Raw genomic sequence first — 16,150 nt, forward strand, 5'->3', positions numbered from 1 at the left:
TCTATAGATGATGAAACAGAGTGGTTAAGGTTAGGTAGCTTCCCAAAGGCCACACCACCAATAGAAACCTAGTCCTAGGCCGGGCGTGGTAGCTCACGCCTGTAATGCCAGCATTTTGGGAGGCTGAGGCAGGTGGATCACGAGGTCATGAGATCGAGACCAGCCTGGCCAACATGGTGAAACCCCGCCTCTACTAAAAATGCAAACATTAGCTGGGCTTGGTGGCGCGTGCCTGTAGTCCCAGCCACTTGGGAGACCGAGGCAGGAAAATCGCTTGAACCGGGAGACAGGCAGAGGCAGTGAGCTGAGACCACGCCATTGCACTCCAGCTTGGGCAACAGTGTAAGACTCTATCTCAAAAAAGAGAAGAGAAGAGAAGAGAAGAGAAGAGAAGAGAAGAGAAGAGAAGAGAAGAGAAGAGAAGAGAAGAGAAGAGAAGAGAAGAGAAGAGAGAAGAGAAGAGAAGGAAGGGAAGGGAGAGAGGAAGGAAGGAGAAAGAAAGAAAGAAAGAAAGAAAGAAAGAAAGAAAGAAAGAAAGAAAGAAAGAAAGAAAGAAAGAAAGAAAGAAAGAAAGAAAGAAAGAAAGAAAGAAAGAAAAGAAAGAAAGAAAGGAAGGAAGGAAGGAAGGGAGGGAAAAGAAAGAAAGAAAGAAAGAAAGAAAGAAAGAAAGAAAGAAAGAAAGAAAGAAAGAAAGAGAGAGAGAGAGAGAAAGAAAGAAAGAAAGGAAGGAAGGAAGGAAGGAAAAAGAAAAGAAAGAGAGAGAAAGGAAGGAAGGAGAGAGAGAGAAAGGAAGAAAAGGAAAGAGAAAGGAAAGGAAAGGAAGGAAAGAAGGGAGAGAGGGAGGGAGGGGAAAGGAAGGAAGGAAGGAAGGAAGGAAGGAAGAAACCGAGTCCTGGTTGAGCTCAGACTCTGTTCCTTAACCATCGTCCCATGGCATCTCTTGCCCACTGGCACACCAACCTCTCTGGAATGCAAATGGTTTCCCAGAGAAAACTTGAGTATTTTTCCCTCTGGGGTTTTATCCCTGCTGTGCCTTCACCTGTCTCATAAAGTTTCTCCACTTGCTAGATGTGTGACCTTGGCAAGCAGTGTTAGCTCTCTGAGTCTCAGTGTGCACATCTGCAAACTAGGGGCAAAAATAAATGCCGTGAGCTCTGGGGGCTGGGATGAAGTTCTCATAAACTGCCAGGGCAGTTCTCATAAAGTTTAGCGGATCATGAACTCCCCACAGAGAGGAGCTACTGTTATTATAACTATTCACCACAAAGCAGAGTTTCCATGTCCTCCTGAGACATGGTGCTTCCCCTTCATCAGGGATGGAGTGAAATCTTGACATGAGCAAGGGCAGGGGCCAAGAGAAGGGCCTTCCCGTCATGAGTGTGGAAAATGGTCTGCTTGCTTCTCATCAGGTTTTGGGGGTTGGCGACATGGGGAATCCTGTTTGGTCAGTTAGAGGAGTTGCAGCTGGTCCTAAAGCTTGAAGAGCTTGCACTAAGTCATGTGGCTGCCATTTTGCTTTGAAATAAAGGGGCTGTCAAAGGGCCAGGTGTCGTGGTGCACACCTATAGTCCCAGCTACTCAGGAGGCTGAGCTGGGAGGACTGCTTGAGCCCGGGCACTCAAGGCTGCAGTGAACCATGATTGGATTGTACCACTGTGCTCCTGCCTAGGGGACAGAGTGAGACCTCACCTCTAAAAGTAAATTTTATAAAGGGCTTGTCAGCACCAACAGAGGTACACAGAGGCGCACACACACTATTGCATTGGGGAGGGAGGAGGCTGATGCCTGTAACACTAATACATCAGACTCTTATTTGGCACCCACTGTGTGTCAGCACCCACTGAGTACTGCTTGAATCCTCACAACCACCCTACAAGGCAGGCACTAATGTTATACCCCTTTTACTGATGAGGAAAGGGAGGCCCAGGGTGGCTAAGCAATGTGCCTAAAATGATATGAATGGGAATAAGCAAAGTTGGTATTTGAATCTAGGCAGCCAGGCTCCACAGCCTCCCTCCCTCCACTAAGCTGAACTGTCTCAAGCCCCATACAGAGCCATGGCACGCCTCAATTTTGACAGGACCTTGCTCAATCCTCCAAAGACACTGGTGAAGAACGTCCCTGAGAAAACAAAGGAAAGGATACCCAAACAGACCACAGAGATCTGGAGACTGCTCTGTGTCTTAAGTCACCAAAGAAATGCACATGATACCACAACAGGATTCCACTTTCACTTATCTGATTGGTGAAGAAGTAAAATCAAGGGAGGGTAAGCCTGATTGGGCCACGTGGTCAGGGAAAGGAGACCTTGGAATTTGAAAGGGCACAGACTTCCTGTTTCTTGCAACCTGGCCCAAAAGCTTGACCTATGACCCTGCCATACCATTTCCAGGAATCTGTCCTAGGGAAACAGTGACAGACGTGTGCAAAGACTTCTCTACCAGGACGCTCACTGCAGTGTGATCAGTATTGGTAGAAAAACAGCTGGTCTCAAAGCAAATACACAAAAGGAAGCCCATTTTTGTTATGAAAATCAAAAAGTTGCCGGGCGCAGTGGCTCAAGCCTGTGAGAGGCCGAGACGGGCGGATCACGAGGTCAGGAGATCGAGACCATCCTGGCTAACATGGTGAAACCCCGTCTCTACTAAAAAATACAAAAAAAAAAAAAACTAGCCAGGCGTGGTGGCGGGCGCCTGTAGTCCCAGCTACTCGGGAGGCTGAGGCAGGAGAATGGCGGGAACCCGGGAGGCGGAGCTTGCAGTGAGACGAGATCGCGCCACTGCACTCCAGCCTGGGTGACAGAGCGAGACTCCGTCTCAAAAAAAAAAAAAAAAAGAAAATCAAAAAGTTTAGGTATATCGAGGGGGAAAAGGAGTGGTTGTTCCATTTCCTTTGGAAAAAAACAAAATCCTCACCATAGTTCACAAAGCCCAGAATAAGCCACCCTTGTCACCTCCCTGCCCTCCTCCCATTCGCCTGGCATACAGTAGGCGCTCAGTCAACATTTATGAATGAATGAACACACTCTTCCCCATTCCCCTTCCATCTCTAAGCTGATATACTCCAAGGTTTCTCTCCTGTACGTTCCTAAGGGTGTGGGGACCAAGGGAACACAGTCCATACCAAGCAGCATTCACCATGCCAGGAGACCAAGGAAAGTAAGGCACGATTTTCAAACTGGGCAACAGAAGGAGAAGGAGAGAGAAGGGGAGGCCGCCGCAGTTTTCATTCCAACATTTTCCAACTCTGGGTGAGATTTCCTTCTATATACTCATCTATATTTACATCAACGAATCTGTCGGTAGCAAGCCTGTTGCTTCTTGTGTGGGATCTAAAGTTCACAGAAAGCTGGCTTAGACACCCAGCTAGGAAGACAAACTGTAAATTAAATTTAAGTCACCCAAAAACCCTAAATCCACCCACTCCCCTTGAAGAAACCCATGACATCTATTACATCAAGATTTCTCAACCTTGGTATTACCGACATTTGGAGCTGGATAATTCTTTACTGAGAAAGGCTGTCCTGTGCATTTTAAGATGCTGAACTGCATCCCTGGTTTCTACCAGCCAGATGCCAGTAGCATCTTCTCCCCTCCCCCTACATTCGTGACAACCAAAAATGTCTCCAAACATTGCCAAAAGTCCCCTTGGGGGAAAAATTGCTCCCAGTTCAAAAGCACTGCTTTACATGCAGCCCAGGAAAAATTCCAAACCATTTAACTGTTCTCTGTTCCTTGTCATCAACATCCTGAATATACCAGTCACCTGTTCTCAAAATTCCTTCAACAGATTCAAAGAAAGTGGTAACAACAGAGTTTCAATTATGGGCGTGGAGTGCCATATACAGACAAGAATTTCATTCTAAAAACTATCAGAACCTTAGACAGAGATTCACACACAAAGATGTTTACTGCACTGCTATTTATAATGGTAAAACAAACAGCTAGAGATGGTTACATGAATATAATACAGGTATAAAGTGGAACATTATCAGATATTAACAACGGTGTTTTCTGGGGTTGCCGCCAACCCATACAGCACCACTGTATGAATTTAAACAAGACACCCCTTTCTCTGATTGTGAAATTAAACAAGCCACCCCTTTCTCTGTCAAAAATTATCATAATAGCTTCATCTTGCTAGAACAAGATACTTAAGCTTTTATCAGCTGGGGTACTGAAATAATAGACATACAAGCTCCATGATACTTATGATATGTGACATGCTATCTTTGTGCCGTGCACAACCTGTGCAACTATACATGGTGGCCCTTATTTTTTCAAGGATACCTAGTGGCATAGAAATGTGTTCATAAAAGTTTATATCCATAAAAAGGTATGGGATGAAATACATTAAAATGTCTTCAGAGATTTTTTGTGGATGAGAGAGTATACATATATTTTATATTCTTTTTTGTACATTAGATGTTCAGTAAATGAAGAGGATAGGCCTCTTGGAGGAGCTGACTTTTGGGCTGAGACCTAAATGAAGAGAAGGAGTTAGCCATGGGGAGACCTGGAGAAACCGTGATGCAGGCAGAGGAAATACCTTATGCTGAACAGAAGGAATATCACATAATGCAAATGACGTGTGTGTGAGTAAAAATGGTCAGCAGGGCTGAGACAGAGTAGACAATGAAAGGAAGGTAGACAATGAAAGAGATGAGATCAAAGACAAAACAGGGACCAGATCACATGGGACCTTAAAGGACCCTGCTACATTAGTGTGTTAGTCTGTTTTCACACTGCTATAAAAGTAATTTATAAAGAAAAGAAGTTCAATTGACTCACAGTTCTGTATGGCTGGGGAGGCCTCAGGAAACTTACAAATCATGGCAGAAGGCAAGGGGAAAGCAAGGCACGTCTTACATGGCAGCAGGAGAGGAGAGAGAGGGAAGAAGCCCACACAGTTTAAAACCATCAGATCTCATGAGAACTCACTCACTATCACAAGAACAGCATGGGGAAATCATCCCCATGATCCAATCACCTCCACCAGGTCCCTCCCATGACATGTGGGTATTACAATTTGAGATAAGATTTGGGTGGGGACACAGAGAAAAACCGTATCAATCAGTAATCTGTAATCTCTGGCTAGTGGGTAAGAATCTGGGGCATTTACCCAATCTGCTTGGAAGAGAAATAGTCTACCAGTCCACCACTACATACTATCCTATCCACCAGTGGAGCAAAATCCAAGGAATTCCACTTTCATTTCCAATGCTGAAACAAAACTAGGTGTTTCCAGAATGTTAATAATCTTTGTTCAATAACACTGTTTACTTTCCTCACCATTACTCAGTTAAATACTTATGCATGATATAGTGCAGGAACTTTTGGGGGATGTGAGGAAGGCAAATCACTGTCCCCTACCCTCAAGGAGCTTTCTAATTACATAGGTAAAACCTAAGCATGCAATCTTTATTTTTATTTTTATTTTTATATTTTTTTGAGATGGAGTCTCGCTCTGTCGCCCAGGCTGGAGTGCAGTGGCGCGATCTCAGCTCACTGCAAGCTCCACCTCCTGGGTTCACGCCATTCTCCTGCCTCAGCCTCCCAAGCAGCTGGGACTACAGGCGCCCGCCACCACGCCTGGCTAATTTTTTGTATTTTTAGTAGAGATGGGGTTTCACTGTGTTAGCCAGGATGGTCTCAATCTCCTGACCTTGTGATCCATCCACCTCGGCCTCCCAAAGTCCTAAGCATACAATCTTACTGATTTTTACAAAAGCATGCAAAATTCACTTCATACTGGAAAAGGTACAAATAAGGTGGTAAGCGGAGAGACTTGGTCATTCCCAAGTCAAACAGAACACCAAATATCAGAGAGACCCACACGTAGACAACCATCCTTCCATACACCCTTATATCCAACATCCACCCATCCACCCACCCATTCAACCATCTGTCATCCACTCATCCACCCATCCATTCAGTCATCCATATTTTCACCCCTCAATCCAGTCTAGTCATCTGCCTATTTATTCATCCAGCCATATATTCACTCATACACCAACCCATCCTGTCATCCATCCATCCACATCCATCCATCCAGTCATCCATCCATCCATCCATCCATCCACTCATCCATCCATCCAGTCGTCCATTCACCCATCCATTTGTCCACCCACCCATCAAGTCATCTACCAATCTACTTATCCACCCACCTACTCATCCAATCACCCTTCCTTCCTTCCTTCCTTCCTTCCTTCCTTCCTTCCTTCCTTCTTTCCTTCCTTCCTTCCTTTCCTTCCTTCCTTCCTTCATCCCATCCATCCATCCAGTCATCCATGCATCTGTTCAACCATCCATCCATCCATTCACCCAGCCATCCAACACTAACTGCAGGGGACGCCTCCATCCCCACTAAACCACAAACATCCAGCTATGATCCATAATTTAAAAGACTGCATTGTGATCAGAAACGGGCCACAAGTCAAAAATTTGCATTCTGGCAACTCTTTCAGAGACAACTCAAGTCTCTAAACATTTCTGACAATTCCAATTTGTGTAAGACCCAAACACTCCAAGTCTTTGTAACACCCTCACAGAAGCTAACCTATATTTGCTGCTCTTAAGTATTTGATGTCTTCAAAGATGGTGCCCTTAGGGAGAAGGCAAGGCTAGAGACAGTATGGTTAGAGGAAGGGGAAGCTGTGGGGAGACTGGAGAGTCTGGCATTGGGGCATAGCAAATGAGAGAAAAAGGAGATTAGAAACATGGAAGAAGGATTGCTGAGAGGTGGGGAAAATCCTGCTTGGGCCTAGGAATCTTGGAATTCTAGTATGGACAATCAATGAGACCTTGTGATTGTGTTCTCCTTGGCTTATATATTGGAGCAACCGTGATTGAGCTGATCTTTCAGAAGAATGGGTTAACAATGTAGACACCAAAAATAACAGAGATCAAGGGAGCTGAGAGACTTGGCAAGGAAGAGCAGAATATTAACACTTAGGCAGCACCTACTGTGTGCCACACGCTATTCTCAGCACTGGGTCAGAGAAGCCCAAATATGGCCACCCACATAAGTCCATCCATCTATCCACTCTTCCATATGTAAACACATGTAGTGATTACTAAGTGTCAGGCACCATTCTAAACATTAGATATATTAAATCATCTAATCCTCCCAGATAGGAGCTATTAGGATCCCCATCGGGACAGACTGCGAAACTGAAGCACAGAACATTTAAGTGACTTGCCCAATGTCATGCAGTCAGTGACTAGCAAAGCTGGGATTTGAACCCTAGCCACCTAGCTTCAGAATCCATGCTCTCAACTCAACCATGCTGCTTCTCTACAACCATATCAATTGCCAGTGTCTAAACCACAGGTTCTAACTTTCAGAATACAAGAAGGACCAAGAGCTAACTGGTTGACCCAGCCTCTTAGAGAAAATGATAAGTAAACTGCGAAATGGCTTAGCTCCTGCCATAAACGTTGATGAATCTCAGCTGATTCTAAGTGAAGCTAGATTTCCAAGTACACAGACTAAAATTAACACCTTGAATTCATTCTTTCAAAATAATTGATTCCTTACAGCAGCATTGTTCATAACAGCAAACAAATGAACAATCCCCCACCCCAAATTGGAAACATCCCAAATGCCCATCACCCAGGAAAATGAATGAATAAATTATTTGTATTATCACAGAATGAAATATTATATAGCAGAGAAAAGCAAAAGACCAACACTTAACGCTCAACAACAGAGACGAATCTTAAAAATATACAGTTGGGGGTCGGGCACAGTGGCTCATGCCTGTAATCCCAGCACTTTGGGAAGCCAAGGCAGGCAGATCACGTGAGGTCAGGAGTTCAAGACCAGTCTGGCCAATATGGCGAAACCCTGTCTCTACTAAAAATACAAAAATTAGCTGGGCATGGTGGCAGGCGCCTGTAATCCCAGCTACTGGGGAGGCTGAGGCAGGAGAATCACTTGAACCCAGGAGGCAGAGGTAGCAGCAAGCCAAGATCGTGCCATTGCACTCCAGCCTGGGCAACAAGAACAAAACTCCGTCTCAAGAAATATATATACATATACAGTTGAGTGGGGGGAAAAGAGTGCAAGTCCCAAAAGATGAAAGAGCTCAGAAGCAAGGAAGGTTAAATTTATATTGTTAAAGCTGGGTACGGTGATGCATACCTATAGTTCCAGCTTCTTGGGATGCTAAGGCAGGAGGATTGCTTGAGCCTAGGAGGTTGAGACTGTAGTGAGCCATGATCATGCCACTGCAGTCCAGCCTGGGTGACAGAGTGAGACTCTGACTCTAAATAAATAAATAAATAAATAAATAAATAAATAAATAAAATTCATTGAGTTGGCTACTTTACAGGATGATTATACATGGCATGTGCTTTCTGGGTACAGAATCTTTTAATCTGCTTACAATTCCTTGGACATAGGACTACTATCCCCATTTTACAGAGGAAAAGACTGAGGCTCCACAACTGTGAGCTGGAGCTGAGATTTGCAGCCAGGGTGGCCTGTTCCCAAGCTCTATATGCTTCCCCCTCCATCCAATATCACCTTCCCTCCTCTTTTCCTCCTTACAGCCTCCACTCCTTGTGTATTAATCAAACAGACACATTCCTATGCAGACGCCACAGCACGCCACAAACACATTTCATTGCAGTGATGGCCAGCATAGCCCTCCCACCCACACACACCATGCCCATCATTCTCAATAAAGAAGATCATAAAGATCATGGAGATAAAAGAACATGACAGACTCTGGAAGATCAGAATCCATGTAACCCCACTGCAGGCCAAGTTTTAAGTCTGCCCCAGAGTCTCACTGAAGACAAATCCATCCACTTTTACAAAAAGGTAACAACATCCAGACTTCGCCCTCCTGCAAATGCTGCCTGTATGAAAATACTTTAAAAATCAGTTTAAAATTACATATATTTTTTTACACATAGGCCTAAAATGAGAACAGAACTTAACAGCGTGAATATTATTTACTGGCAAGTGGGTGACTAAGTTGGGTTTCCCTCATGACTCCAGACAGCGGACTCTTGAATACTGTTATTTGGGGGCTGGGGGTGGGAAGCTGCTCATTTCTAACTGCAGGTGCAGCCCGAGCAACAGGCACCTTCAAGGAAGCCTCACGGCTGCTCCCAGTCTGAACGGCAGATAAAGCCATGTCTGACCGAAGCGAGATGTCAAAACTTGATCCGGACTTAACTCAGGCATTTCCCTTCATAGCTGGAATCTCTCTTGTATTAGCTGCCTTAAAGACGGCTTCTAAAAGCTGCATTCATTCCAATAAAGAGTCTTGGCTTTCCAGAGGGAATAAGTAACTGACTCTCTCCCTTTCTTGGTCAATGGCACCATCTCTTGCACTACTCTTCTCTCTCAGGTGTTAAGAACTCACCATTAGGGGGATCAGCGTCCCAGTTCGCCCAGGACTGTGAGTTTCCGGAGATGCTAAACCCAGGATAGTCCCAGGCAACCCTGGCTGAAGGGTCACCCCACTCAGCTAAGAACTGAGGCCCAGTGGTTTTTGAAACCCAAGTTGCTGTGCCCTCCCTCGCCAGGAATGTTCCTTGTTTTTCCTATTTTTTTAGGGAGTAAGGAGAAGGAAGACCAAAGTTTGGAAGGGGAGGGGAGGTACCTAAATTCTAACCCAAAAGTTGAGCGAAGTTCTTCTGTCGAGTTTGCAGTGGACACCTGGGGTGGCCATGCTGGGCTGGACTCTCGACCGGCCCCAAAGGAAGAGACAGGGTGTGGAAGAGGTGAAAAGGGAAGCTAATTATATACTTTAAAACTCCCTCACCTTGTCACCCACAGAGGGAGGGAGGGACCAAAGGAGGAAAGAGAATTAATTTTATCTTAGACCCAAGGGAATAGAAAAATGGGTCAAGTGGCCATGAATTTTTTTTTCCTCTGAAAGCTTCCAGAGAGAACGGAGAATGCAAAATGTCCAAAGGTGGCTTTAAAGAGTGCCACACTCAGGTTAATCAATGCACACTGGCCAGTTGGTGGTGGTGGTGGGGGGAGGGGTGGCGCTTCCCTCGCATTCCTACCCAGAAAGCCTCATTTCTAGCCAAAGTTTCCAAAAAAAAGAACACTGGAAACAAAATGACTCCCTGGTATTACGGCTCTTGCATTTTGGGGTTTTTCTCTATGCTGGAGACTGTGCTGGCCATTTTTCACGCACGACCCCATTTAATCTCCTGAGAGCCCTCCAAGGGAGATGCTACTAGAAGGAATATCCTCATCATGCATGTCAAGAAACTGAGGCTCTGGTGCCCAAGATAACATGGCTGGTGAATAATATGAACCTAGGCCAGTCTGACCCAGAGTCTGGAGTGTTTTCCCTCTCCTCTCTGCCCTCTTTCAGGGCAGGCACCATCCGGCCCTTTTCTCAGGAGCTGAGCTGGCATTCTCGGAAATGCGTTACTGCACGGCTCTTAGGCTCTGATCATCTCTGGATGGCGTCCACCTTCCCAGCGGTGCTTTTTATTGCTGAGAAAGTGTATGTGTGTGCTTGCTACTGGGGGGAAACAGGGAGGGGGTAACACAAACCCTACGCACCCAACAGATACCTCCCACTCCAAGTCCCCGAAAAAAGACTTCATTCTCAAGGGGCCACTGCATCCAATCTACTCAAGCACTAACATTTCAGAAACCTCCACTGGTCTGACCATCTCATGGACAGTCTCTCAAACCCCTGCACCTAAAACCCACCAAAATCCTAAAACGTTGGCACAAGGGTAGATCAGATGTTGTACGATTTAGTTAATGGATGAAGACAGGCACTTTTTCTCATTCACTCAGCAAACGTTTATGGGGTGCCTGCTTTGTCCCGCACACTGGGGTTGCAGTGGTGAAGAACAGGGTAAAGATCACGGGTCTCACAGCCTCAGAGCTTGACTTTTTCCTGGGAAATGGTAGAACTACCAGGGAGGGGTGGAACCCCATCCAAGAGACCCCCTTCTCTCTCTCTCTCTAGTGCAGGCACATAGCTTTGAATGACATCCTTAATCTTTCTTATTTCTCTGACTGGGATTTAACACTACTACTTCCACTCCTTTCCATAGATCCCCATCCCTAATCCTAAGCCATCGAGGCCAGATATGCTTTGGAGTTCAGAACCCAGGGCTTTTAGAGGCATCGCAAAGTCGGGAATGTAAAATGGTACAACCACTTAGGAAAACAGTTTGAGAGCCTTTTATAAAATTAAACATACACCTACCACACAACTCAGCAATCTCACTCCTGGGTTAATTTACCCAAGAGAAATGAAATGTATGAAATGAAATGTTCCCACTAAAACCCGTACGCCAATGTTTATAGCAGCTCTATTCATAATCATCGAAACTGGAAGCATCCCAATGTCCTTCGGCTGGGAAGCAAACTCTGGTCCATCCATATCATGGAATCCTGCTCAACACCAAAAAGGAAGGCGCTACTGTCACAGGCAACAGCATGAATGAATCTCAAAGTCTGAGTAAAAGAAGCCACACTCAAAAGGCTACATACTGTGAGATTCTATTTCTACGACCTTCGGTAAAAGGCAAAGCTGTAGGGATGGAGAACAGATCAGAGCTTGAAGGGGCTGGGGAAGTGGGGTGCTGACTCAAGCGGGACACTGTGGAGGTTGACAAAACTGTTCCATATCTTGATTTGGGTGGTGGCTACAACTACATCCATTTGTCAAAACTTGCAGACCAGTATGTCAAAAGGGTGAATTTTGCTACAAATAAATTATACCTCAATAAACTTTTTTTTTTTTTTTTTTTTTGAGACAGAGTCTCACTCTATTGACCAGGCTGGAGTGCAATGGTGCGATCTTGGCTCACTGCAACCTCTGTCTCCCAGGTTCAAGCGATTCTCCTGCCTCAGCCTCCTGAGTAGCTGGGATTATAGACGCACACCACCACGCCTGGCTAATTTTTATATTTTTAGTAGAGACAGGGTTTCACCATGTTGGCCAGGCTGGTCTCAAACTCCTGACCTCCTGATCCACTGGCCTCAGCCTCCCAAAGGGCTGGGATTATAGGCGTGAACCATCAGACCTGGCCCCTATAAACCTGATTTTTAAGGAAAAGAAAAATGATAACAAAATGTCTCTATGATCTAACCTGGATACTCCAATCCTAGCCCATGAACTTGCTGCATGGGGAATCCTAGAAGCTAAGTTAGAAAAGTGGAATCCCAGACCCCACCCAAACCCTGCTGGACCAGAAACATCCTGTTAACAAGACGATCTCCATGCATCTGAAAGTTTGACAGGACTACAATGCAGACCTAACAGTCAGGAGCTGAAGCAGCACCTCATCATCAAGCACATCTAACATTTCTCCTGCAAAACATACTCAAATGCACACCAAGTGGAATGAATGAAAACTGTAAATTAAGACTTCAAACTGAAGTCAGTTCAGGTTAGGTTTTATCTCTATATGAGTTTGTCTTTTGGTGTTTGGAGCTTTTTGGATTGGAGAATTGTGGATGAGAAATTGTACCCTTTTTGAAAATCTCCCAGTGGAAAAACCATGCTAAATTTTACTTTGCAGAATTTTGCTCCTCTGGAAATACCAGCCAAGCCGGTCTAGTGCAAAGATCATGCAAGTGACACCATCCTGCCCCCTACAACAGTACCTTCTAGAACATTCTATCTCTCAGGACAGACCAAGAGTCTGATAACCTGCTCCCATGTATCCCAGCACTTCTCATGCAGAAAGTTTCTCTTTAGAGAGCTTTTCTTTAAAAAAAAAGAGAGAGAGAGAGGAGTGCCAATCAGCCAATGTCCACAGATGTCAAAGTGATGTCACCTGATGTCAATGTGACTTTAGGTGTCTTGTTAAGATTTCTGCAAACCGGATGAAAAGCTGGAATTCTACGTGTAATTCAGGAGACTGTGCGTGATAAAACACAGACCTGCTTCCAGTGTTCCTGCAATGGCCTGAGTTTCTACATCATATTCAGTGGCAGATTTGGTGGCACACGGAGGGCTGGAAAGATGACACTCACCTTGGCACCTGGTAGAAGGAGTGAGTGGCATTAAGTGCAGAGGGAACTCTAAGAAGGTTGACAAATGCTCCTTTTTGAGTTGACAGATCTGAGCTCTTCAGCAATCATCAGAGACCCTCATGGCCCTATTTGAATCACAATTCCAATCAATGAAAACATGAAACCAAGGTATGTGGTCAAGACGGCTTGCTGCCTGGCATGAGAAAAACACAGTAACGTAAATCTGAACATCAAAGACTTCCATTTGAGTTTTCTCACTTAGGAAAAGGGGAAAAATGAAATAAATGAGGATTCTTAATTCTCATTGATGGCTTCAAGTTTGACCCACTGAGGGATGAAAGAGGAAGCAATCATAGTGACAAATTGCCCTGAGTGTGGAGAAAGCAAGATTGCATCCTTCACCAGTGTACCATGCCGGAATTTGCATTCGGAAGTACCACTCTTAGGCCCTGTGAGCATATAGCCAAGTTCGTGGATCATTCACTCACTTCTCTTCCACAAGACAGGGAGGAACCTGCTTTCCATATCGACCTGCAACCCTTAGTCAACACCATTTCCAAATACGCATCTCACGACACACGCATCAAAAAGTAGCTGGGATGATTTCACTCCTATCCAAGAGAACTGTGGAAAAAAAATAATAAAAGACACAAGAATGCTCCCAATGACACAAACAGAAAAGACACAAATGCCCATCAACAGTAGAATGGATAGACTGTGGCAGAGTCACACACACGGATGTGAGCGAAAGAAGACAGCGGCAAAAGAACGTACTGTGTGACTCCATTTACATGATGTTTCAAACACGCAAAATGAATCTTAGAAGTCAGGTGAGCAGTACCCTTGTTGGGGAAGCGACTAGGAGGCGGTATGGGGAAGGGGACTTCCATGGCACTGATCAGGACCTGGCTGCTGGATGCGTGGGTGTGTTCATTTTGTAAAAATCTACGAATCTGAATATATGTACTTGCCTGTACGTATATTACTTTATTCTGGAAGTTCAGAATAAGTACCTACACACATTTTTTTTTTTTTCACTCTCAGGATATGCTTAAACGTCTTTTTTCACGGTAGAAATATTTGGATAAAAAAGTAAAATGTTCTGCCCTGGTATCGTGACTCTGACATTCCACATGGTGTTTCTCTTTACACTGGCCTGAATTCTTTTATTCACTACTTCCCCCTCCAGGTCTCTGTCCATCCCCTCTCATCTCCAGTCCTCCCACCCACCCCCGCCACCGCCCTCCGCTCCATCCAGGACAGAGAAAGCTCAGTCCTGGACGCCCCAGCTCGATGACAGATTGTGGGGTGGGCAGTTTTCCCTTCCAGAGTAGGGCTGTATAATGTGTTTGTTACCTCGGGCCAAAGAGAACAAAAACAATGTGCAGAGAACAAAATGCACAAACTCATCATAAGAGCAAGAAAGCCCTGGGCGAGCTGGCCAAAGAACAGATGAAGCGGCAAGCAAAACTCGCAATTCACCTGCCTCCCTCTCCCACGATTCCCCCTTCCGGGGGCCGCTGCAATCCCCTGCTCCCCCTACAGCCCTCCAATCTGCAGGATTCAGGCTGGACAGAGGTAAGCTGAGGACACAGCAGAAGGGCTCCCCACCTCCTTCCTTTCCTCTTAGAAGTCTCCAAATCCAGGCTCCAGAAGGCGATCTAAAGCCATTTTCAGTGAGGAAACCTGTGAGCCGAGCAAAGCCCTCTCACTCGTGCAGCTAACTGGGTGTGCATGCATGAATACCCTGCCCTCCTGCAAGGCACTCCCACCCCTCACTCTGTTGATGGCCAGAGCAATCACACCACTCCTGAGCACTTCAGTGGGCCTGGGATGGGGAGGAATTGCCAATCTTAAGAACCAGGCTCTTCAACCAGGCTGAAACTTAGGAAGCAAAGACCTGGCCCCTGCCTTGGGCACCAACGGAGATGGCATCGTAGTTAGAGGTATGCTTCCCTCAAAAGCGCCTCTGCTGAACTTCTTAATTTTCCCCACCCTCAAAGTAGACCATTCACACACTCCAAAACCTCAGTGCCCTCTGTTGCAATCCCAGCACCCAGGGTCCAAGAGCCAGGCTCAAATTTGAACTCCCCTGAAGTGAGTCCCCCTACCACCCGCCATGCTCCTCAAACAGCAACCCCCCGGGGACCACACAGGGCCCAGCCCCGTTGAGTCCGTAACTGCAAAAACACACACAAAAGGGATGGGGGACTCATCCCTGAGCCCCAGGGATCCATTCAGCCCGTTCATTTTTACACGGAGGGCAGTGGGTTGGAACCAAACGGAGAAGCGGCACATCTGGGCATGGCATGGTGGCCAGCGAGCCTGGGCAGCAGGGTGTGTCCCCCCTCCTGGAATCTGGGTCATGTTTAGATAACTGCTAGAAAGCCCGACTAATTACCCACCCTTGCCTGCCTACATCTCAATAGATGTTAAGCCCTCCTCAAGGTTTATTTCAAGCAGGCAGGGATTTAAAGAAACACAGAAGATCTGCATTTTGATAGCATCTCCACAGACGAAAATGTGGACTTCACCTTTTTCCTCTGGATCTTTGATTTAAAAAAAAAAAAAAATTTAAAGGCATTTACCTACCTAAGATGTCCACATGGGTGTTGATTCTCCTGGTGTTCCCTCTCGGCTACTTGGGGTAGGAAAAGCTGGACATGGTGGTCTAGAATGGACCCACCACCTCATTTGCTCTTGCTCTGTCTTTCTTATTGAAAGTGTCCAGACCAGGTCTCCCCAAGCCAGGGGCCCAGATAAAGCAAATGGGCTCTCTTTCTCTACACCCCCAAAGATGATGAGCTTCCCCAATCAGCTGTTAAAGGCAATGGGACCTACACACATGAGGGAGACATAAGCGGCCCCCAGCCCATCACTACCCGCTCCAGATCGGACCAGCGGCCCACCCTGGGGTATTCACTCCGGCCAGCGCTGGCTTCTCAGTGTGAAGGCCACATGGACTCCCTCTTGCTCTTAGCCCTGGGAGCCCCCAAGCGCCCTGCCCTAAAAGTGCGGCGGCCCCCACCTTGGGGAAAGCAGGAGCGGAGAGGCTGTCCAGCTTCCCCTGCGTGGACTCCAGTGAGGGACGGCCAAGAAAACCCAACCAAGGCCCCCATAGTTTCCCTGCCCTGGCCAGAAGCGCCCAGGCCCGAGCCCGCTCCAAGCT

The 16,150-nt window shown here is 46.1% G+C and overlaps 1 protein-coding gene across 21 annotated transcripts in view; it reads right to left on the reverse strand.

Moving 5' to 3' along the window:
- CACNA1A (calcium voltage-gated channel subunit alpha1 A) overlaps positions 1-16,150 on the reverse strand; it is a 432,044-nt gene that overhangs the window by 291,137 nt on the left and 124,757 nt on the right. For 2 of the 21 annotated variants that reach the window (XM_074026048.1, XM_065534483.2), the window contains exon 1: positions 15,574-16,012. The exons of 18 other annotated variants lie outside the window; for them this stretch is intronic. The gene's annotated coding sequence lies outside the window, so the exon portion shown is untranslated. Of the gene's footprint in view, positions 1-15,573; positions 16,013-16,150 lie in introns of those variants that run through there. One more of the 21 variants, XM_065534484.2, reaches the window with a different exon arrangement.

This window comes from Macaca fascicularis, chromosome 19 (genome assembly GCF_037993035.2).
Source record: "Macaca fascicularis isolate 582-1 chromosome 19, T2T-MFA8v1.1".
Classification (NCBI taxonomy): domain Eukaryota; kingdom Metazoa; phylum Chordata; class Mammalia; order Primates; family Cercopithecidae; genus Macaca; species Macaca fascicularis.